The 25,355-nt window shown below is 39.9% G+C and overlaps 1 long non-coding RNA gene across 1 annotated transcript; it reads right to left on the bottom strand.

Annotated features, from left to right (window-relative positions):
- Positions 1-1,941: 1,941 nt before the first annotated feature.
- Positions 1,942-17,128, bottom strand: LOC103255873. The gene is made up of 3 exons (XR_002481717.1): positions 16,948-17,128; positions 9,742-9,875; positions 1,942-2,183 (listed from the first exon to the last, which is right to left on the bottom strand). It is a non-coding gene; the product is annotated as an uncharacterized LOC103255873 (long non-coding RNA).
- Between the last annotated feature and the right edge of the window lie 8,227 nt (positions 17,129-25,355).

Below are 25,355 nucleotides of genomic sequence, written 5' to 3'. Positions count from 1 at the left end.
GCCGCCCTGCTTCCAGGTGTAAGTCCCTCTGCAGAGGCAAATGTCACATGGGTTTTTGCCAAAATGTCAATGGAAACGTTTCTATTTGCTCTAATTTTTATTTTTAAAGTTAAACACCACGGTTGAGGATGTGGAAGAAATGCGAAATCAGTGGATAAAGATACTGCAGCTTCTACTAGTTGATGGTCCCACAGTCCACTCAGGAAGCACAGGACACACATCAGAATCTAGACAGTAGAAAGTGTTCTACCTCCTGTACTGGCAGTTTGAAGCTAGAGATGTCTCTATGCTCATATCTTTCAGCATCGAGACCAGAAACCCCTAGTACAGAAGTACATTCTCTAAATCTTGGGTAAAAATAGATTTTTGTTTTATTTTATTTTATTTATTTTTTTTGATTTATTGTAGAGATGAGGTCTTGCTGCCCGGGCGGGTCTCGAACCCGCGGGCTCAGGCAATCCACTCACCTCAGCCTCCCAAAGGCGCGGGATTACAGGCTGAGCCACCGAGCCCGGCTACTTTTGTTTTATTTTAAAGCACAATTTCTGAAGACTCCTCTATAGTAGAAATTTATTTTCTCACAGTTCTGGGGGGCTGGAAGACCAAGATCAAGTTGCCATCCAATTTCACTTCCTGGTGACAGCTCTCTTCCTGGCATGCAGCCAGCCACCTATTCATTGTGTCCTCACATGGCAAAGAGAAAGAAAAATCTCTCTCTTCCTCTGCTTATACGACCACTGATTATATCAAGTTAAGGCCCCACCTTCTGATGACCTCATTTAACCATAGTAATCTCCCAAAAGTCCTATCACCAAATACAGTTACACTGGGGTTAGGGCTTTCACACATAAGTTTGGGAGGACACAATTCAGTCCATAGCACTTTATGCTGAGCAACTAACTGTTCACTAGGGTAAAAAACAATCTCCACCTGCTGTTTAGGGTGATGGTTCAATCAGAATGTCTGGCACTACCTCAGGAAGTACAAAGACTTATTTTAGACAGGACAACTGTGACATCTTATGAAACGTTTTAAAAGCTCTTGTGTTGTCACAGGAAGTAAAACTTTATGATATAGCTTCTTTTAAAACTTTGCATTTTTGAGCAGTCACTTCACCTTTACCATCAAAATTCAAAGATCTTAAAAATCAATATCCAGCCGGGCTCAGTGGCTCAGCCTGTAATCCCGCGCCTTTGGGAGGCTGAGGTGAGTGGATTGCCTGAGCCCACGGGTTCGAGACCTGCCTGGGCAGTGAGACCTCATCTCTACAATAAATCAAAAAATCAGCCGGGCGTGGTAGCGCATGCCTGTAATTCCGGCTACTCAGAAGGCTGAGGCAGAAGGATCGCTGGAGCCCAGCAGGTCGAGGCTGCCGTGGCCGGGAGCAGCCACTGCACTCCAGTCTGGGCAACAGAGTGAGACTCCAACTCAAAAAAAAAACAAAAAATAAAAAATAAATATCCAACTGGGTACAGTGGCTCATACCTATAATCCTAGCATTCTGGGAGGCAGAGATGGGAGGACTACCTGAGCTCAGATGTTCAAGACCAGCCTGGGCAACTCGGTGAGACCTCATCTCTACAACAAATAAAAAATTAGCAAGGTGTGGTGGTACATGCCTATAGTTCCAGCTACTTGGAAGGCTGAGGTGGAAAGATCACCTGAGGCCAGCAAGTCAAGGCTGCGGTGGCCATGAATGTGCCATTGCACTCCATCCTGGGTAACAGAGTGAGACTTCGATTCAAAAAACAAAACAAAACAATATACACTCCAGCCCCCACAGCTATGTTCTCTAAGTCCAAAACTAAAGCGATAATCAAGAGTTTTGAAAACAAACCAAAAAACTTTACTTACAAAAGTAAATTTTAACTCACTTTTACATATCATACCATGTTAATGGTGACAGCAACAGATTCTGTGGAAGATTTAAAACACATCGATTTTAAAGTACATTAAGATTTATGCAGCTCATGTCTTCCTAATTATATTATAAAACTTTCACTTTAATGTTTGGTCATGTTTTTGTGCAGAAGTGATGTTTCAAAGTAGGTTTACCACCAAGCATGGTCACATTACCATTGGCTGTGGATTTCCAAGAAGCAAAGGAGCCAATCTTAGCAAAGCTCGCACTGGCATTTTCAGCTGTTTAAATTTGAAGAGTAGTTCAGCAAAGCTCGTGCTCCCTAAAGAAATAGAAATGGGGGAAAGGTTACATCTCTAAATAAATTCAGTCATACATCTCCTTTCAAGGAAGCTTCAGAAACACAATCATGTTTACAGCAGGCATTCTCTGCTCTGAAAACGATTACCCAAAGACAGTATTTAAATCATGAATTTTCCTAAGGCACTCTAATACAGGTTGCACATCCCTTATCCAAAATGCTTGGGATGAAAAGTGGCTTGGATTTTGGATTTTTCAGACTTTGGAATATTTGCATTACAACCTACAGGTTGAGCATCCCTAATCGAAATTCCAAAATCTGAAATGCTCCAGTGAACATTTCTTCTTGGTATTATGTTGGTGCTCAGAAAATTTCACATTTTGGAACATTTCGGATTTCAAATTAAGAATATTCAACCTATATATGACTTGATAAAACTTATCCATTCTGTATTTCAGAAAGTGACCTATAACTCATGTGAAACTACTAATATTGTTTAGTCATAAATACATTATTTAAACATAATTAGTAAATGTGTCTGTCTCCCTTCAATTATCATTGAAGTGATGTTTTACTGGCTCCAATACAGTTGACCCTCGAACAACATGGATTTGAACTGTGCAGGTTCACTTATATGTGGACCTTTAAAACTAAAAGTGATACCAAGTGTGCCTGCCTCTCCTGCCTCCCTTTCTACCTCTTCCACCTCTGCCACCCTGAGACAAACCAACCGCCTCTTCCTTCTTTTTCTCTGTCCACTAGACAAAAAGATGATGAAGACAAAGACTATCGTGATGATCTACTTCCACTTAATGAATAGTAAATTTCTTTATGACTTTCTTAATAACATTTTTGTTTCTCTAGCTTCATTCATCATAAGAATACAGTATATAATACATGTAGCATATAAAATATCAACTGTTTATGTTATCAGTAAGGTTGTTTATGTTATCAACAGTCGGTTGTTAGTAAAGTTTTAGGGAAGTCAAAAGTTATATGTGGGTTTTTGACTGCAAGGGATGGTGCCCCTAAACACCATGTTAGTCAAGGATCAACTGTTCTTTAATTCCTAATCCATGAACTCAGTACTTTACCTTAAAAAAGAACACAGACTGAGAATAAGTAACAGAAAGGTTGATCTAATGCCTCTTCCTCTAAGAAGCAATGATTTCCAACCTAGGTCCCATAGGGATTACGAAGGTTTCATCTGGAGTTCAGCTTGGGCACGTGGAGTTTGGAAAGCTGCCCAAGTGATCTGATGTGCAGCTAAGGTCAAGAACCACGATACCAAAAGGAAGTGATACCTAAGTGTTTTACCTAAAATTCTATTAAGGATTATTTTCCGTTTCACTTCCATCCCACCACACACAACCATCCACAACGTCCTTAACCCAGTCCAAATATATATACATATATGACTCTCCAAGCCATAGCAAGGATCCTAGCAGACACACAGGCACAGAGGGGTGCAGTTTTTCTTTGAGTCTTTCATGGATATTTCTCTACTAACTTCTCATTTTCATTGTTCTTAGGAAAACTGTGCTGTTACTCTTAACTTCTGTTTCCGATGGGCAGATATGGTAGACTGGTTTTCTAACATGAATTCTACTGCTGCACAGAATATGAAGAGGGCAATTAATCCTATTTCCTTGTATCGGCCTCTGCCACTTAGCTGTGAATGAAATGGGTTCAATAGACCTCAACAGAAATTAAGACAGATTTCCTATTTAATTTTTACTCCACAGTGTTCCCCAGACCTCGCATAAATCCAAGCACAGAGAACACATACACACAAGAAGATATGAAAACAACTCCAACATTCTGACATGCTGCAAAATCTAAAAAACCATTTATGTTTAGCTAGGTACAGTGGCTCACACCTGTAATTCCAGCACTTAGGGAGGCAAGGCATGAGGATTGCTTGAGCTCAGGAGTAGGAGACCAGCCTAGGCATCACAGGAAGACCTTAACTCTACAAAAAAAAATAACAATTACCCAGGTGTGGTGGTGCAGGCCTGTAATTCCAGATACTCAGGAGGCTGAAGTGGAAAGAGCACCTGAGCCTAGAAGGTCAAGATTGGTGAGCTGTAATTGTGCCACTGCACTCCCTCCTGGGTGACAGTGAAACTTCAACTCAAAAACAAAATAAAATAAAAAATAAAAATATATGTTTAAAGTCATTTTAAAAGATGAATCCATCATCTTGCTGTTTGTTTTCTATTTATTTTGTCTCTTCCCTCTTTTCCTCTTTATTTCTTTGGGGGTTTGGATTTTTTTTTTTTTTTTTTTGAATTGAGTCACTCTGCAGCCCAGGCTGGGGTGCAGTGGTATGCTCACTGCCACCCCAGCATCCATCTGCTGAGTTCAGGTGATCCTTCCACCTCAGCCTTCCAAGTGCGGAACTACAGGCGTGTGCTGCCACACCCGGCTAATTTTTTGATTTATTGTAGAGATGAGGTCTCGCTAAATTGCCCAGGTTGTTCAGGAACCTATGGGCTCAGGCAATCCTCTCACCTTGGCCTCCCAAAGTGCTGGCTCACAGGCTTGAGCTGCGGCACACAGTCTTGGATTATTTTTTATGACTCACTGTAGTTGCTTTGTTGGCTTCTTAGCTTTTTGGGGGGGGGGGCTTTAGGATCTCACTCTGTCGCCCAGACTGGAGTGCAGTAGCACGCTCCCAGCCACCACAGCCTCGACCTGCTGTGCTCAGGTGATCCTCTCGCCTCAGCCTTCCAAGTAGCCGGAACTACAGGCATGGGCTACCATACCCTGCTAATATTTTTTATTTATTGTAGAGACAAACCTGTGGGCTTAGGCAATCCACTCGCCTTGGCCTCCCAAAGTACTGGAATTACAGGCTGAGCCACCAAGCCCGGCCGGTTTCTTAGCTTTTATAGCACTGTTCTCTTGTTTTAGTGATTGCTTTAGGATTTATCGTAAACTTCTTTGTCACAGACTATCTTCAAGTAAAATTATATCACTTCACAGTAGCACAAAAGCCTCACACCAGTACCTCCACCCTTCCCTCCTGACCTCGGAACTACTGTTGTCAGTTCTACTTTTACACATGCTAAAAATCCCATCGTGCCTTATTATTTGTATACAGTCAAGTGTTTTGTGTTTTTTTGAGGTTTGTTAAAAACAAACCCTGTGTATTATTCATGTAGTTACCATTTCCAATGCTCCTCATTCATTTATGTAGATTCACATTTCCATCCACATAGTGTCCTGGAGGATACCATAACAATTCCAGCGGTATAAGTCACTAATTCTTTCATCTTTTGTGTATCTGAAATGGCTTTACTTCATGGTCACTTGTGAAAGACATTTTTGCAGGGTATGATTTTTTTTTTAATTTTTTAATTTCTAGAGACAAGATCTGGCTCCGTCACACAGGCTGGAATACAGTGGTATGATCATAGTACACTGTAGCTTCAAACTCCTAGGCTCAAATGATCCTCCCATCTCAGCCTCCCAAGTAGCTGGAACTGACTACAGGTACATGCTACTATGCCTGACTAAGTTTGGTAGACACAGTCTTGGTGTGCTGCCCAAGCTAGTCTCAAACTCCTGGCCTCAAGTGATCCTCCCAGAGTGCTGGGATTATAGGCATGAGCCACCATGACTGACACAGACAAATTCTAACAGACAAATTGTTCTTTGAGTGCTTGAAGAATATTTCTCCACTAACTTCTCACTTGCACCGTTCCTAGGAGAACTATGCTGTGACTCTATTTTTGTTTCTTTTGTAACATGCTCTTTTCCCCTGACTGCTTTTAAAACTTTTTATCACCAGTTTTTAGCAATTTGACTATAATGTGCCTTGCTATCATCTTCTTCATGTGCCTCAGGCTGATGGAAAATGTTCCAATCATTATTTATTGGATTGCCTGAGCCCGCAGGTTCGAGACCCGCCTGGGCAGCCAGACCTCATCTCTACAATAAATCAAAAAATCAGCTGGGCGTGGTAGCACATGCCTGTAATTCCGGCTATTTGGAAGGCTGAGGCAGAAGGATCGCCGGAGTCCAGCAGATCAAGGCTGCAGTGGCCGGGAGCGGTCACTGCACTCCAGTCTGGGTGACAGAGTGAGACTCCAACTCAAAAAAAAAATAAAATCATTATTTATTCAACTATTTTTTCTGTTCCATTTCTATCCTCTTGTTCAGGAACTTCAATTATATATAAGTAAAGCACTTGAATAAAGTCTCACAGGTTATCACACTTCGAGTGCTCTGTTCTTTTTTTTTTTTTTGAGTTGGAGTCTCACTCTGTCACCCAGAGTGGAGTATAGTGGCCGCTCCCGGCCACCGCAGCCTCGACCTACTGGGCTCTGGTGATCATTCCACCTCAGCCTTCCAAGTAGTCGGAATTACAGGCATGCACTACCACGCCCGGCTGATTTTTTAATTTATTGTAGAGATGAGGTCTCGCCACCCAGGTGGGTCTCATTTTTAAAAAAATTATTTTTCTTGGCCTGGCTCGGTGGCTCAGCCTGTAATCCCACACTTTGGGAGGCCGAGGTGAGTGGATTGCCTGAGCTCGCAGATTCAAGACCCACCTGGGCAACTTAGAGAGACCTCATCTCTACAATAAATCAAAAAATTAGCCGGGCGTGGTAGCGCACGCCTGTAATTTCGGCTACTTGGAAGGCTGAGGTGGAAGGATCGCCATAGCCCAGCAGGTTGAGGCTGCAGTGGCTGGGAGCGCCCACCGCACTCCAGTCTGGGCGACAGAGTGAGACTCCAACTCAAAAAAAAAATTATTTTTCTTTCTGCATTTTATTTTGTATAGTTTCTACTATCCAAGCTATGTCTTCAAGCTCAGTATTTTTTTAAAGTCTGTAATGTCTACTATGCCATCACCCACTCAGTGTATTTCTTCATCTCAGACATTGCAGTTTTTACCTTTAAAAGTTCAATTAGTCTCTTTATATCCTCAATGTCTCATAATTTCTTGAGACGCAGAATAGTTGTAACTGTTTTAATGTCCTTGCAAATAATGCAAATACTGAAGTCTTAATTTCAGGTATTATATTTTTCAGTTCTAGAATTTCCATTTAACACTTTTTCAATTCCAAGTTTCTGCAGAAATTCTCTATTCTCCCCTCTATTTTCTTGGAAATATCAATCATCATTATTTTAAGTCCCAGACTGATAACTCCAGTATCTGGATCATATATAGGTCTGTTTCTGTTATATTTTTTCTTGTTATGTCTTATAATTTTTGATTCAACAGTGAATCTTATCTATTAAAAGTTATAGCGGCTCTGGATATGTTTTATTTCTCCTGTGAAGGTTAAGTTTTCTTCTATTAGGTGAATAGAAAGCAAGCAGATCTCCTAAGTTCTGCTCTAGGCTAATTTTAGGTCCGGTCTGCTCCGTTTTACTTTACTCATAAGGGCTTGGTCCTGCTGTTGTTTCCCCTGATCAGCTGGATGCTTACTAGAGACACTTTACCTCAAAGGCTTTGGACTCCACCCTTTGTTTCCTTGCCACTATGCTGCTGCTGCTGCTGACACTTCTGGTCGCATTCTTAGCCTTCTGGTTTCTGCTAGATCTCCTCAAGTGTTAGCCTTATCCTGTGTATATACAGGTTAAAATTTGGTCAATGCCTCAAGGGAAAAGTGCACCAGGTTCCACCTGTCTGGGACTTCGCTCCTCAGGTTCTAGACTCTTAGACAATCATAAACCCAACCTTTGACTCCTCTGTCCAGCAGCACTGCTGCTTTTCGCTGGGACTCTACTTCTTATGATGAGAGCAGGCAGATGCCTTCCAGGGAAAAGCCAGAGTAAATATAGAGCTCTCCCCATTGTACCTCCCTTCTCTTATAGTTTGTTGCCTCTCAATCAAGTCCTGCCACTATGACTGCTACCAATTTCAGGAAGCTATTTTATGTACTTTGTCTAGTTTTTATATTTGTTTCTGTGGAAGAGTTAACATAACACAAGCAATTCTACCATGGTCATAACTACAAGTCTCTAGATAGTACATTTTTGTATGAGATTTCCAAAAATAGCAATAAACTAATAATGTCATTAAACTTAAAATTTAAATAATTAAACAGAATAACCTTTGTCCTCAAAAATATTTCTTCACCCTCAATTAAGAAGCAGCAACTTTATTTATTTTTATTTATTTGTTTGTTTTTATTTTTGAGTTGGAGTCTCACTCTGTCGCCCAGATTGGAGTGGCACGCTCCCAGTCACCGCAGCCTCAACCTGCTGGGTTCCGGCAATCCTTCAGCCCTCAGCCTTCCAAGTAGCTGGAACTACAGGTGCACGCTACTACGCCCAGCTAATTTTTTGACTTATTGTAGAGATGAGGTCTCCCCAAGTTGCCGGAGGGTCTTGAACCCATGGGCTCAGGCAAACCACTCACCTCAGCCTCCCAAAGCGCGGGATTACAGGCTGAGCTACCGAGCCCAGCTAAGAGGCAGCAATTTTAAAGTTTTGTGAATAAGTAAGGGTGCTTAGAATTCATTATATTTTATTATTCAGTTTACTGGACAAATTTTGTATCTGTTTCTATACTCAGAAAAATACAGTCAGGTGCTAATATTACTTAATTTTTAAAACTCTATTATAAAAAAATTTAAACACAAAATTAGGTACCTGTTAAATATAAAATTAGAAATTAAGATAATATATGATTAAAAATAACCAACTAAAAACAAAAAATACAGAAAAATAATATTAATAAAAAAAATTAGGCCAGGCAAAGTGGTTCACATCTGTAATCTCTGCACTTTGTAACTCACATCTGTAATCTCAGCCTGGGCAACATGGCAAAACCTTGTCTCTACAATAAATTAAAAAAAAAAAAATTAGCTGGGCGTGGAAGTGCACACCTGTAGTTCCAGTTACTTGGAAGGCTGAGGCAGAAGGATAGCCTAAGCTCAGTAGGTTGAGGCTGTGGTGGCCATGAGTATGCCACTGCACTCCAGCCTGGGTGAGAGTGAAACTCTGACACACGCGCACACACACACACACACACACACACACACACACACACAAATCGGTCTAGCCAGGCATGATGGCTCACACATGTAGTCCCATCACTTTTGGAGGCCAAGAAGGGCAAGTCACTTGAGGCCAGGAGTTTAAGACCAGCCCGTACAATATAGTGGGACTCCATCTCTACAAAAAATTTAATAATTAGCCAGGTGTGATGGTATGTACCTTTAGTCCTAGCTACTTGGACGGCTGAGGGGGAGCTCAGAGAAGTTCAAGGCCATCATGAGGTATGATGATGCCAGCCTAGGTGACAGAGTCAGACCCTGACTCCAAAAAAAATAAATTAGTAAGGGAAGAATAATGTGAATATTTATGGTACAGGCAGGTGTTTGGGGCTCTGTGAAAAAGAATTCATCCTTTTCTGAATGTTAATGAAAGTTCATTCATATGTAAAATTAATAATTTTTCTTCACTAAAAAGGTTCTCAACGTCGACACTGAAACATCAGTGAAGACGAAAGTTTAACTACAGAAAGTAACTAACCACAAACACTTCCTACTAAAAAACTAAAAACACAAGATAGGTCAGTAACAGAAGTACTAAAAGAGGATTTCTATGTAATTACCTTCTAGTCCTATGGATGGCAGGTGCCCTGGTGCTGGCACGGAGTGGTAGACCAGGAAGCAGGCCAGCATGCTCAGCTGAGATTCTCAAAGGGCTGCCCGCTGAGGTAGGCATGCACACACGTATCACCCCCAGCTAAGCGAGAAACACAAACGGACTGAATCAACTGATGACAGAATGGAGAGGCCCAAGAAATACCTTACTTGTATTACTTTTTCATCAAGAACTTATCAAGCACTTAGTATATATCAGGCCAGTACGACACTGAGTATTGAGGCTATTATGGTGAACTAGACTGAGTGCCTGTCATTGTAGTTTAGAGTGTTGTGAAGGAAGCAATATTACACAGATAATGACACACACAAATGCATAATTACAAACTGGGGTCAGTGTCACAAAGGTGCACTGGTCACTGTGGCTGTCGCCCCCAGACACCCATTTTATCACCTTTCCCTAACATTTGAGGGACTAACTTCAGCTGTAGAACTAGATCCTGAGTAGTCGTCTTGGCCAAAGGGTCTCAAACTTGAACGGGTATCAGAAGCACCTGGAAGGCTTGTTAAAACACAGCCAGGTGGGCCCCTCTGCAGCGTTTCTGATTCAGTAGGTCTGGGGTGGGGCCAAAACAACTGCATTTCTAACATGTTCCCGGGTGATGGTAATGCTGCTGCTGCTGCTCCAATACACACACTTGGAGAACCACGGGTCTTGGGCAAACAAGGCAGCCCCATCCCCCTGACACAGTTAGTTCAGGGAAACGCAGACCTAAGAAACATTTGTCTCTGCCACAGGGATGGATTGAGGAATGTGCGTGAGATGCAGCTTGAGCCAGAGACATGAGGAGATGCGTGATGACATGATTGCAAGAGGAATCTGGGAAACAGATTTCATCATTTTCATGGCAAAGCTTCTAGAAGCAGCTCTATTCTCCCTCCAGGCACCATGTGAAGCATGAGGTGAAAAACTGCTAGACATTTTATTACCATGAGAAATAAGCACTCTGAGGATAAAGTTGTGGCACAAAATGTAACTGATGAAACCTCAGAGAAGTGGAGTTGAAGCCACAGGAGCAAGATGATGCTTAAACCTGCCTTACCTGTGAACTTACAACAATATGTTTATTAGTATCCTTATTATTTAAGGACAAGAACATTTTGACAGAGAAAGAGAAATTGAGAGAGAAAGAGAGAATATGAGTACGTGTGAGCAAGCTCACACTAAAGATGAAGGAAGCTGCCAGAGGAAGAGGGGTCTAAGAATGCCTATGAAAAAGGGCATTTAAAGTGAGGCTTCGTGGTTAAATAGGAGTTGGGCAGATGAAAAAAGAGAGAAAACAGCACATTTCAATAGCCTTCTGGTAAAAAGGAGCTCACTGCTTCTGGGGGAATTGGAAGGGGCCTAGGTGGTTGAAGCAGAGTTTATGAGGAAAAAGTAGTAAAAAAAGAGGCTGTAGAGGGGAGCAGGTGCCTTGCAGGTCATGCAAGTTCTGGGCACACACTAAGGATTCTTTTCACAATTGAATCAGACACCTTTGAAAAGTTTTAAGCAGGAGTGTTAGAGCAGTTTATTTTTTAAAGCGCACTCTGTCAGTTGACTAGAGATAATTAGAAGGGAGAGGAGAATAAAAAGACTATTTAGGAGGCTATAACAGTGATTCACGCACAAAGCAGCTTTCTTCTAGGTAGAAGTAATAAAATGTGGGCAGATTCACGAAATCTTTATGAGTTAGAGCTGAAAAAGACTTTTGGTAAACGACTGGCTATTGCAGAGGAGGAGAGGGGAAGGAGAGGAAGGAACAAGGAACAAGGTTGACTCCCAAAGGGTAAGCGAAAGAATGAGAATGAAGTAGTGACAAAAACTAAAACATAATTTAAAAAAAAAAAACAAATTGGGATAATGTGCTGTCAGAGAAGTCAAGGAAGTCCATTTAAAGAAGAAAGAAGCCGTTAAGAGTCTCGATATTAATGAGATAGAGTGAGATGAAAACTAGAGTCCACTGAACACAACATTGAGGATGTCAGTCTACTGGGAGTGGAAACTTCAAGGGCATGGGAAGGCAGCAAAGGGAGACAGATTCAAGGAAGCAAGAAGAGATACTTCTTTGAAGAGCTCCTCAGAAGGAGCAGGTGAGTCATGGTTTTTCTTCAGTGACGTTCTCGTGCCTGCTAGCTTGTTTTACTGATTTTCTCATCTGTTTTTGTTTTCCGTTTCATTGGTTTCTGCTTTTATTTGCTTGCTCTGGGTTTATTTTGCTTTTCTTCCTCTAATTTCTTGAGGTAAGGACTTAATTATTGATTTGAGACCGTTCCTCTTTTATATTGTAAGCATTTAGTGCTATAAATGCCCCTCCACACACTGCTTTAGCAGAAGTACTTACACTGCCTGATTTCAAAATCAACTTATTACCAGTAATTAAGCCAGTGTGGCACTGGCATGAGGGCAGATAACTAGATCAACAGAACCAATTCCAGACACACACAAAGCTATAGTCAACTGATCTTTAACAAAGACCCTAACACAAGTAAATCAGACTGACATATCTTTTCCACAAATCATAAATGGTCCAGAAAAAAACTATGTATCTAACATTTAAAAAAAGAACCTCAACTCTTACCTCACATCACAAAAAATTAATGAGATAAATCACAAACTGAATGTAAAACCTTAAACCATAAAGCTTTTTAAGAAAAAACATTTTTTCAAAAATCTTTATGATCTGGGGGGGAGGAATAATTTCTTAGACAGCACTCAGAAAGCAATAAACATTTTTTGAAATTAATATTAGAAGGGGGTACAGCTATTCACAATAGTAACATGGAACCAACCGTGCTGCCCACTGAAACTGGACTGGATAAAAAAAATTGTGGTACATATACACAATGGAGTATTATGCAGCCATAAAGAAGGACAAACATATGGACTATACAACAACTTGGACGAATTTAGAGTCTATCATACTAATGATCTACCACAAAAACAAAGAACAGAGTACCATACGTCCTTACTCATAAGTGGGTCTTGAGCAATTATCATAATACTGTAAGAAAGGGACTGGCAGTAGTGGGTAACTGCCAGGGGAGGGGGGAGTGGAACTGGCAGTTGAGGGAAACTGCCAGGGGAGGGGGCACACCTCATCAACAAGGGTATCTGCATAATGAACATTTGTACACCTAACCCACAATTGTACCCCACATCTTTAAAATAAAAAAATTTAAAGTTAATTAAAAATAATAAATGGGCACAACATTAATTTATTTTTAATAATCATATTAACAATCAATGTTAGAGTTGGGCACTGTGGCTCACACCTGTAACACCAGAGATTCGGGAGGCGAAGGAGGCCAGGTGTTTGAGACAGCCTAGGCAACATAATGAGATACTCATACAAAAATACAAATAAATTAGCCATGCATGGTGATGTATGTCTATATATCCTCCCAGCTACTCAGGGGGCTGAGGTGGAAGAATCATTTGAGCCCAGGAGTTCAAAGTTACAGTGAGCTGTGATTGTGCCACTGTACTCCAGGCCCGGGCAAGAAATTGAGACCCTATAACTAAGAAAAGAAAAAAAAAGATAAATTAGACTTTATTAAAATCTTCAATCTCTGGCTCAGCTTGTAATCCCAGCGCTTTGGGAGGCTGAGGTAAGTGGACTGCCTGAGCCCGCAAGGTTCGAGACCCGCCCGGGCAACTTGGCGAGACTTCATTTCTACAATAAGTCAAAAATTACTCCAGTGTGGTAGCACGTGCCTGTAGTTCCAGCTACTTGGAAGGCTGAGGTGGGAGGCTCACTGGAGTCCAGCAGGTCGAGGCTGCAGTGGCTGGGAGTGTGCCACTGCACTCCAGTCGGGGCCACGGAGTGAGACGCCAACTCAAGAAAAAAAATCTACAACTTCTGTTAATCAAACAGACTTAAGAAAATGAATAGGCAAGGCATACAGTAGGAGAAAATATTTGCAGACATATCTGACAAAGAACTTGTGGTCAGACAACCAATTTTAAAAATGAATAACAACTTCTAAGAGATACTACATAAGGGAATATGAATAGCCAATAGGCACACACAAAAGAAGTTAATAAATATTATTATCAGTCATCAAGGAAATGCAAGTTAAAGCTACAATGACACACCGATCTATTCCCTAGACTGTCTAAAGTTAAAAAGACAACGCCACAAATGGCCCTGCCTCCCACTGCTGGTGAGAAAGTAAAAGAGCCCAATTTAGAAAATAAGTGTGGCAGGGGTGAGGGTACAGATGATACAAGTGTGGCAGGGGCATGGCAGGGGTGAGGGTACAGATGACACAAGAATGTCAGGATGCTGACAATGACTGAAACTCAGTGGTGGGGTTTACTATACTACTCTATTTACTTTATATGTCTTTTAAATTTCCCACAGCAAAATATTTAGAAGTTAATAAAATTTTTAAGTTCCTAAATTCAAAACCCACTTCTTTGCCTAATATTATAACTTAATTGAGGAGCTATACATAAGACATCTGCACAGTATGATATATCTGCCGCATTTTCAGATTTAGTGAGTATAATTTGGATTATTAGTGAGTAATCCTAAAAGCCCACATCCACATTTGTGATGTTAGCGACACACAAACATGAATGATACCTTCCAATGCTGACATACAGGTTCTACATTTTCACTTATTTGCTGTTCTTTGCCCAAAGCCAACTGCTAGTACTTGTGAAAGGGAAGACCATATATATTTTACCTTTTTTAGTTTTTCCTTTTCCTCGGGATAAGAGATCATAAATTAGCTAAATGCAGTAGCTCACGCCTGTAATCCCAGCACTTTGGGAGGCTGAGATGAGAGGACTGCCTGAGCCCAGGGTTTGAGACCAGCCTCACAACTTGGTGAAACCTCCCTCGTCTCTACAGTAAATCAAAACATTGCCTGGGCTTGGTGGCACGTGCCTGTAGTTCCAGCTACTTGGAAGGCTGAGGAGAAAAGATCAACTGAGCCCAGAAGGTCAAGGCTGCAGTGGCCATGAGTGTGCCGCTGCACTCCAGCCTGGGCAAGAAAGTGAGACTCCAACTCAAAAAAAAAAAAAGAGGAAGGTCGTTTCATATTTTTAAGAGTTTTTTAAACAGTGATAATTCTCCACTAGAAAACACACATTTTTGGTAAACCAGAGTGGCAAGTCAAATCTGGCAGAGGCTCAGAGCAGTGCTTAAATGCACCAAAAAGCAACAAGACAACTCAGAACACTGTTTTAGAGAATTTTCCAGTCACTGTCAAAGTTTTATTAGATTATGTGAAGTTATCAAATCAGAGAATCTGCAAAGATTTTGTTTTGTTTTATTTTTTTGAGTTGGAGTCTCACTCTGTCGCCCAAACTGGAGTGCAGTGTGGCACACTCCTGGCCACAGCAGCCTCAACCTGCTGGGCTCCAGTGATCCTCCACCCTCTGCCTTCCCGGTAGCTGGAACTACAGGCGCGCTCTACCACGCCCGGCTAATTTTTTGATTTATTGAAGAGATGAGGTCTGGCCACATTGCCCAGGTGGGTCTCTAAACCGCGGGCTCAGGCAATTCACTCACCTCAGCCTCCCCCCAAAACGCGGGATTATAAACTGAGCGCCGAGTCGGCTGAATCTGCAAAGATTTAAGAACATATTATTATCAGTATCAAAGGTCTGCTATAGGTGATGAAGTGCTAAACTGAATAAAAACAAAATATCATAACCTATGAAATAACTTACATTTTCCCCCCAAAATGAGAATAAAAATGACTATAAAAAGAGTTTTAAAACTACGTACTCTTTTAAAGCGCAAAAGGCAATGACAGCTTGAATGCAGCTCTTAAATATATACACCGAAAGTTTGAAAAACACTGCTGGAGTGGGGAGTGGGGCACAATATCAATAAGGGTACCTGATTTCAAACCAGGCAAAATGGAAACCAAAGGGAAGCCCGAACTTCACCTGCATGATTGCCACTTGTATGTCTAATTCTGAATTGTACATACATCTTTAAAATAAAATTTAAAAAGGGAAGAAAATCGCTACTTTGCAAGTATATCCCTAATAATATGGGTTACAACCTAATTTTTTTCAGAAATTTATCTCGTGGTATTACAGATGACTTTTTTTTTTTTTTTTGAGTCCAAGTCTCACCATTTGCCCAGGCTAGAGTGGAATGCTCACAGCCACCGCGTCCTCGATCTGCTAGGCTCAGGTGATCCTTCTGCTTCCAAGTAGCTGGAACTACAGGCATGCACCATCATGCCCAGCTAATTTTTTTATTTATTGTAGAGACAGGTGCCACCAAGTTACCAGACTGGTCTCAAACCCTTGGGCTCAGGCAATCCTCTCACCTCAGCCTCCCAAAGTACTCACAGTGTGAGCCACCATGCCCGGCAACAGATGAGTATTTTTAACTGAACTATATTCAAACTCTACTGATTTCTAACAGCTTTAAAGAATCAAGCAAAAAATGTTACTATTGACAATACTATAGCATTAGTATTTACCCAAAGCATGTTGTTGTTAGATGTTTATTGGAAGAAATTAAATGAACTGAAAAGATTAAGGAGTTGACTACTGAAAATCAATTTCAGGCACACATTAACATGGAAGATACGTTTCTGTAAGTCAAAAGGCCTCATCATTTATCTAATGTGTATCAGGGATCACTGACACACTATGACGAGTAACTTTACAATTTCCTCACAATCACAAGTCAATATATCTACTGATAAAAGACCGCTGCTACATGATTCTCAAGTTCTCACTAATGGACTTACAGAGCTGGTACAACAAGACTTCATTCAATAAGCACACGAAAAGTTCTAAGTATACATGGGGGAGGTATAAAAACAGGGAGAAAATGGCTGCTGGCCTCAAGTAGGCACCAGGACACACCCCTAAGAAACATGAGACAGGGCTTTGGAAAGGAAACAAGATCTAATGCTGGGGAAGATAAAACAAGGTCCTAAGAGTTAAGGGGTATCAGAGGCACTATATGTATTCTCTGCATGGCTCATAAAGCAGGACTGCGTGTACTTTTGTAAAGCTGAAGTATGTAGATAATCAGGATCTGATTCACCTAAGTGGAAACATTAAGTCTATGGTCATTCTGGCTTATACTCAGAATTCATTATTAATGGAAAAAAACAAAACAAAACAGGTTGCAAGAGAAAAGCCTGAGTTCAGCGTATCTTAAAGCAGAAGGGCAAAATGCCATTACTACCTTGTAGCAAGTGGTCCAAGGTGTTGTCTATTGTGCACTTCACAACAGGGAGGAATTCAGAGTTTATGAAGAGCCCCCGCTTAGGGTGGTTATATACCCACTCCTGGTGGCTTCAGGAGCTGAAGAACTCTAACACCAACTGTGTCTGCCAAAGTTCAGAAGTCTCAGACATTCCTCTTCTTCCAAGTCTTCTTATAGCCTTGAAGAGGAAAGAAAAACAACGATCCATTTAGTGCAAAAGTGAAGTGTTCTAAGTTTCACTTCCTCAGAGTTTTGACTTTTAAATGTGGCTCATAGCATCAATAAAGGGCAGGGGTGAAGGGGCTTCGTGTTTTGATGCATCTGCCTCACACAAGAGCCCTCCACTGGGCTCATGTATGGGTACGTGGCACACCTTCTTCAGTAAAACCTCCATGTGAGCAACTTTCAGGTAAAACCAACAAAGGCAAATGAGCTCATTCTTGGCTCAAATGCTCTGAATAATCAATATCCAGTAGGCCTACAGCCAGTCACCTCTGGGAAGCTTAGCATTCAATGACATGGCAAGGCTCAGGACAGGGATCTCCTGGGGAAGAAGGCAAAAACAATACTACTGAGGATAGTACCCCTAAGATCCATCTAAAAAGGCACCATAGCTACAACCAGAGGGGATGTTTATCCAGAGACCTGCCCACGTCTACCAGGATAGGGGCCAGCAACTGAAAAACACAACTCATTACTTGACTGCTACACAAAGAAGCACTGTGAGAAGCAGTGCCAACATGAATACCACACATTCCTACTTTTTAATCAAAAAAGGGTAGATTCCAAAAGATTAACAACATTGTGACCTACCTGGTTATATTGGAACTTGGCTTTTATTCAGATAAGAATGTTACTTAACATGTGAGGTTTTCAGGTTTTGGAAAGTTGCCTCCTATCTAAATGTATTTCCCCGCTCAGTTTTCCAACAGATCTTTTACCAACAGAAATTATTTCTTCCCTTTACACATTGAGTCTCAAATGCTGACCTATGAACTCATTATATCATATTCGCTTAAAGAGACATTTAAAACTATAAACTATGGATCTCATCTCAGGAATTCTGATTCAGTAGATATAATATGGGACTTGAAGATTTGTATTGTTAAGATTCCCCAAAAAATTTTAGCCAGGATAGGAAACTACTGACAGCTTAACTGTAATTTTGGATCTGGAGAAATTTGGTTTATTAAAAAGCTACATGTATTACTAATAACCTAAAGTGAATACATTTTCAACATTATTCCTTTTAGGCTCATTTAAAATAGAAATAACAAGAGAGATTTAAAAATGAACTCCATTTCCCTAAATCACTGTCAACTGATTCTACAACCTCTCGCAAGCTTAATTGTGTAGGTATAACTTCATAGCACTGCCATCATTAGGGCACTATTTGTTCACTTACTGTGCATCTGCAGTTTTTTTCCACAAAGTGGCTTTGTCAGGGGGAGGTAAGAGACCACACAAGAATACAAGAGAGAGGGGCAGAGTCAGGGGACGAGGACAGAAGGAGGGATGAAAACAGTGCTAGACAAAGACAACCCCTACAAGGGGCACCATGTCATCATAAAGCCCAAACTTTTTGGATACACAGACATACAGAGCTTTCAACTTTGATAGAGTTTCTGTCTTTAAATTTATGAGAAACTAAAAGGAAAAACACATAGGTAGCTTCATTGCACTATTCAGTAGGTTACTTAAAATACAGGAATAGATTTTTGGGACCACAGCTGATCCATTGCTATGTATGCAGGCAACATCTCTGGGGTCTCCTGAGTAACACATTCATACAGTACTGATGAAAAGAGATCCAGAATTTCCTGTTTCTGTGGAAAACCAGAAGCTTTCTATACTACATCAAAGTATATTCCAAAATCCATTCTGGAAACAATTGTGTAACACTATGGCCCGTTCTTAAGCCTTTTGGGGAATGATATAAAAGTAAAACATTAATCTCTTTTAAAAAATAATAGTGCATGCTACATTAAGTATCAATTAAAAACAACTGAAAGTTAAGTCCCAGGAGACAGTTAAAGATAGTTAAGTGCTATGGAGGAGAGGAATGGATGAAACTAGCATAAAATGAGTAGATACTGCATCAGGGAGAAAGGCCTTAAGTGGGGCTGGGAAGAGCACAAACAGTATCAACAAGTTGTGGGGAAAGGAACAAAACAAGTGTGAGGAAGACAGCAGATTCAAAACCAGTTGTGGTGAAGAGCAGGCATTGGGCCTCATCAGAAACCTCTGACCTTGGGTGCACACCTTAACCCTTGTTAGCTGTGTGATCTTGGGCATGTGATGTCTCTCAGTGGCTGTTTCCTCATATCACCCAGAATGATCAAGTGTCTACCTTCGGGGTCCAAATTAAGTAAGAAAAGTATGTAAAGAACTTAGTAAATGTCCAACATATAGTAAAGATTAAAAAACTAAGAGGGGGAGGGTTATTTCACTGGTTCTATTATAATCCCACTTTTAGAAATGAGAGAACTATATCTTAGGTAGAGAAATTTTCCCAAGGCCACACAGACAACAGACTATCCATCCTTGTCTGCATGAGAGATAAAATCAAAGGTCAGCTAGGCACCCTTGGATCTGAAGAGAATAGTTGTCCGACCAAGAAAAAGAAGGGTTATGATATACAGAGGAAACAGAAGCCATGAAATTACATAAAAACAAGAGAAAGGTGGTAAACATTGAAACATAAAACAGTACAAGAATGAACATCATTCTGATGATGATAGAAATTATCATCTATCAAAATTAATGTTTTAGAAATTTTAAGTTTGCTTCTTTTCTCAAGGTAGGAAGTTATTAAATTTAATAGTGTTAGATTATGGAAAATCTATATGTGCCAATCAAAAATCATCAGTGTGCCTGAGACATGCCACCAATCTCAAAGACAGATATAGACATCATAGTTGTTTTTGGTGACTCACAGAGAGAAATAATAACAAATTCTAGTCCTAGAGCTTAGCAAACCATATGATATATACCTGACCCATGTTCACGGTTGGTATGCAAAAATATTCAGCAAATGACAGAAGTGCTGGATCAGAAGTGAATGCTGAAATTGTTTCTGGCTAAAAAACAAACAACAACAATGTAAGCAATATAATAAAAGACTACTTTCCTCAAATAGTAATGCATGCAGTTCTAAGAACTCTACCTCGCCTTGGTCAATGTTCCCATAAAACACAAAATGGTGCTAATTTGCTAGAGCATCAACCTGTTCTGCTGAGAAGTTTTTGCACATGCAAACATGAGCTAATGACATATTGAAAAGCCAGTAGGAAACAGATCTTCATTTTTTCTGCAACTCACTCAAAATAACTTTCCTCCTCCTACAGTAACTAAAAATCCTACTGGAAACCAGAATTGCTACTAAAAAGGTACGAAAAAAAAAGAACTATCATTCAAATAAGACAGTTACAAAAAGACAAAGATTCTGTGGATCTACATATAGTACTTAATGTAACCAAAAATCATACAGATGGAAAACAGAAAATGGTGGTTGTCAGAGACTGGGAGGGGGAAATGGAGAATTAGTGTTTAATGGGTACACAAGACGAAATTGTTCTGAAGATGGATGGTGGTGGTTACACACAGTATGAATATACTTAATATAACTCAACTCTACACTTAAAAATGGTCAAGACAATGAATTCTGCTATGTGTATTTTACCACAGTTTTAATTGAGAAAAAAAAAAAGCAGACTATCACTCAAGCCTCAAGACTGAAATCGGAATATGAAGCTATTACAATTTTTCATTGAAGTTTATATTTTATATCTGAAATCCCAGGCGGGAAATTGAGATGTCTTTTAATTTTTATATACTTTCCTCATTCAAACTCAGGTCTAAGTATACCTATTTTCTTTACAAATTGGATCAGAGTTTTTGAGATCAGCTAATTTTTAGAAGCAGCAATAGTGCTATTTTAAGCTAAACTTTGCCTGAAAATTCTCCAAAAAGAATCTTATAGACAACCTACTGAATATTGCCAAACAAAATTCACTGATGTCAACTCTGGGAACTGTTTATATTTTTAAGCTCTGAGAACTATTTTAAAGGCTCAGTCATGAGTAACTGACTTAAAATTAAATGTGAGTTGAATTAAAATACACTGCTGCTTCCTCACTTGGAAGAACAGTGAATTCTACTAACTTAGTCCCCCGATTGGCACTCAGCTTGTCTAGCTGCCAAATTTTTGCACATTTTGTCTATAATTACCTGCAGGAATACATCTGCTCATGGAATTCCTGAAAACTGGAGTTACATTTTTAAAAATTCAGAAATGCTAATGGTAGACCATGGAATATATTTCTAGTGTTGAAAACTAGTTCTGAAATATAGAACAAAATATATATTAACCTCCCCCCCATAAGAATGACATCGTCTCATTCGATTTCTTCATTTCAAATATGACTGTATTAGCAATCAAGTACTGTGCAAATAATAAGGCAAACTAATAAAAAAGGCTGATTCTGTCAATCATTTCATCCTCACAAGATTAGATACAAACAATGGTTAATAAATGATAGCTTGTAAAATTCTTCTCATTTTTGCTATGAATTAAGGAAATCTTGACTGATTCGAGGATTAGTAAGTAAAATTATTATATAAATACTTTTATAGTGTCAAGATACACTGTGACCATCCTTGCTGCTAAATGTCAATCCTGAGTACTGGTAGAGTGTCCATATTTCACTATGGCTGTCACATAAAACAGCAAATGAACCTCAAGGTCAATCAGTCTTTACAATATGCAGCAATGAGAGAGAAAGCAGATTCACACCTTTAGAATCTGCAGCTATGAGAGGGGAAGCTAGCTAGTGGGATTTGGAAGTATTTCCTATCATCTCTCAGTTTTTATCCATCAATACCACCTTGAAAGCCCGTGCTTCAGAGTTCCTGTTAGCAACAGTCTGTGCCAACAAACTCTGCCATCCCATTGGATCTTCTTTGTAGGAGAGGTGATTGAACCTGAGTTTAACATATAAAACCCCATCTTTGAAAAGGATGGACCTGAAATAAAAAAGTATAAATTTAATATGAAGTATTATTGGTAGTTCTTGGCTGGAAACACAGTGTTTTCCAATACCGTATTCACAGGAGATGAAGCCTTTATTATTTTCCACTGAAGTATACAATTATTTACTGCATCTAAAATTAAATCATTCCCTACAAGGAAACATAAAATAAAGTTCTTCCATTTTGTGGCGTCTAGACTCCTAATACTTGTTAAATGCGAAGGCATTCTGACTATATGCTCAAGTATGGGCTTCAAAGGTAGTATTGTGTCTAACACTTCTTTTGTATTCCTGTTTCCCAGCACTGTGCGTGGGATTCTGGAGCTATAATATCCATTAATCAGTTTGCAGCAGAAATAAAATATTGCTCCAAATCTAAAACAGAACAAAACAGAAAACAGCTAATATTTAGATAGTTTGGAAAAATATAAATTGGGACCAAACTATAAAAACTTCACATGCCTGTTAAACTTCTTGGAAAGTTAAAGGCTTAATTTATACACTATTTATGATATAAATGATTAATACTCTAAAATATTTACTTGCATATGACTGTTTCTACCCAAAAGCAATCTATTATAATCTTAAATTTATGAGAACATTCTAACACAAGAATGGTAGAGATGCAACAGGAGAAGTGGCCTAAAAACATCAATTGTTAGAGTATAAAGTTCCTTTTGTGGACATACACATCAGATTAATTTTCTTAAAGTAAGCCTTACATTATTATACCAAGAGACATTTCCTCTACTATTCTAAGTCAGTTCAAGTTTCTCAATGAATCAATATTTAGGGTTTGATTTCTACATTAATACTTTCACTTTCAAACACAAACCCTATTTCAAAGAAATAAACTACTTTATTTAATACATACCTACATATTGTCTTGGATGAAATCAAAGGGAGATAAGTCACACTCCAGATATTCTATAATTTATACCTTCCCATCTACTTCTGTTCACTTTCTAAAATGCAAATTTGAGAAATTCAGTATACTAACTTCAGGTGTTCTGTTCCTTTGCTTAAATCTATGAGCAGTTCCCAGTATCTTGGGCCTTTAACTTTAATCTGCCAAGATAAATGTAAACATAGTCTGAAAAAGTGCTGGTTTGACAAACTGAGACCTATGCTTCTCAGAGGAAATAATAACTGAGCTGGAAAGAAACACCGAAAGGTTAACAAGCTCCGTATTCAGACAAAAAAAGTGCGTGAATTATGACCTAAGACCGTCTCACCTATCAGCAAAGATGTCTCAGGCAAGACTTTCTCTATTCGTCATGACTTATTTCTCCTGCTGCTGCTTTCTTGCTTTCTACAAAACGTGCAGAAAACAGAGGTGTTTAAGAGACGAGGTCTCGTTATGTTCCCCCAGGCTGATCTTGAACTCCCGGGACCAAGTGATCCTTCCACCTCAGATTCCCAAAGTGCTGGGATTATAGCCACCGCACAGGCCGTATTTAGCTATCTTTATCGCTATGCAACTCTTTTTGAATCTGTCTCTTGGCTAGATCTCCCTAAGTCACACCCAACTTATCTGCTTTAAAAGGGGGAGTTCTGGAAGAAAGGTAGGAGCCATCAATTATTCTTTGGTTTGTTCATACCACTGAGTGCCCTTTAAAAATGTAAAAGTACAGTCACAGTTTACTAGGTAGATAGTGGTAACTAAAAAGAAGAAACATTTCCACTCTATACCACCCCTTCCCCGCAAAATGTACAGAGACCATGAAATGCCATAAAAACTCTCTGGTACTCAAATCTTAAATGACTAAAGGAGGGATGTATCATTTCTGACTACTTTAAGCCTTGTCCGTCACAGGCCAGCAGTACTGAAGGGCTGCACTTCTGATATCTCTGAGTTTTTGCACATATTGTCTTCTCTGCTGTGATGTGTCACTCAGCTGGCAAGTCTCAGTCCAACACTGTCCACTGTGACAACCTCTCCAAGCCCCACAGTTGACCAAAGCACTACTCTCCTCTGCTCCCTCTGCACTCCACACATACCTCTAATTACCACTCTAATTTCATTGCACCCATGCTGGGTCTCCAATGGATAAAAGTGTCTGGAATATGATGATGTCACCTCATTTTGTACATTGCCTTAAGGAATATGATGATGGCACCTCATTTTGAGCCTAGCACAGGAGGTACTTAATAACATGCTGAAGGAAGAATATGATTTGTATCTATTTGTGCATCTAACTGAAAGCTCTCGCCAAATACTATTTGGATTTTAAAGTACTCAGCTAACACATCTAAGAATAATTCTAACTCAATTAGCTTTTCAACACACTATCAGCCATGTAAAGTTAACAGGGACATTTTCAAATTATAAGCTCTAAGGACAAAAGAGTAGCTGATGATCCTAAAAAGATAACCCATAGCATAAAAATGAATATGAATGGCCTAGCAGAATGCACAAGAATTTTGGAAACTTCCATTTTTATGAAAGTTCAACCCACTTTTTACTGGACAACACCTTTGAAATATGATCTGAAAAGATGGAGAAATGGTAATAAAATAACAAGTCAGTGGCAGGGAGAAAAAGTTACCTTGCAGGTGGACTTCTAAGAGGGCATAGCAGAGTGTTTGTGTCCACATCCACAGGCACCAGGAGCCTTGGTTCTGCTCCAGCACATAGAGGTGGAGAAGAGACTGGAGATGATACCTGTTCATAGGAAGGACAAAGAGGAGGTAATAAACACATGTGACCTTGTGAGCAATAAAATCTGCTGTTGCCTATAAGCTAAAAGAGGACAGAAAAGGTAATATCTTTAAGTGAACAGAAATCTTAAAGGCAGGTGATGAAACTCAGCTAAAAAGTAATGGACAAATTCTCCTTAAAAATATTATATAAGCTGGGCTCGGTGGCTCAGCCTGTAATCCTGTGCTTTGGGAGGCTGAGGTGAGTGGATTGCCTGAGCCCGCGGGTAACTGGAAAACTTGGCGAGACCTCATCTCTACAATAAATCAAAATTAAAAAAAAAATAATAAGCCAGGCGTGGTAGCGCACGCCTGTAGTTCCAGCTACTTGGAAGGCTGAGGCAGAAGGATCGCCAGAGCCCAGTAGGTCGAGGCTGCAGTGGCCAGTGCACTCCAGTCTGGGCGACAGAGTAAAACTCCAACTCAAAAATATATATATATTATATAAAGTGATCCTTGACCCCCAAATTCTTTGAGTTTTCAATTAATAGGTTTTAGAGAAAAGTAAAAATTGTCATAACATGAAAATATTTACTAATTAATTGACTGCCTATAAAACCAGTCCCTCTCAAGTATCCCTTTCTGTTGAACACAGTCATCTCTTTTTACCTTCTCAGGGATTTCATTCTAATGCTTTCTTTCCCTTTATGGACTGGT

Source organism: Carlito syrichta, unplaced genomic scaffold, assembly GCF_000164805.1.
Source record: "Carlito syrichta isolate Samal-C Ts95f unplaced genomic scaffold, Tarsius_syrichta-2.0.1 Scaffold288546, whole genome shotgun sequence".
Taxonomy (NCBI): Eukaryota; Metazoa; Chordata; class Mammalia; order Primates; family Tarsiidae; genus Carlito; species Carlito syrichta.
This window is presented reverse-complemented; position numbering and strand designations above follow the sequence as displayed.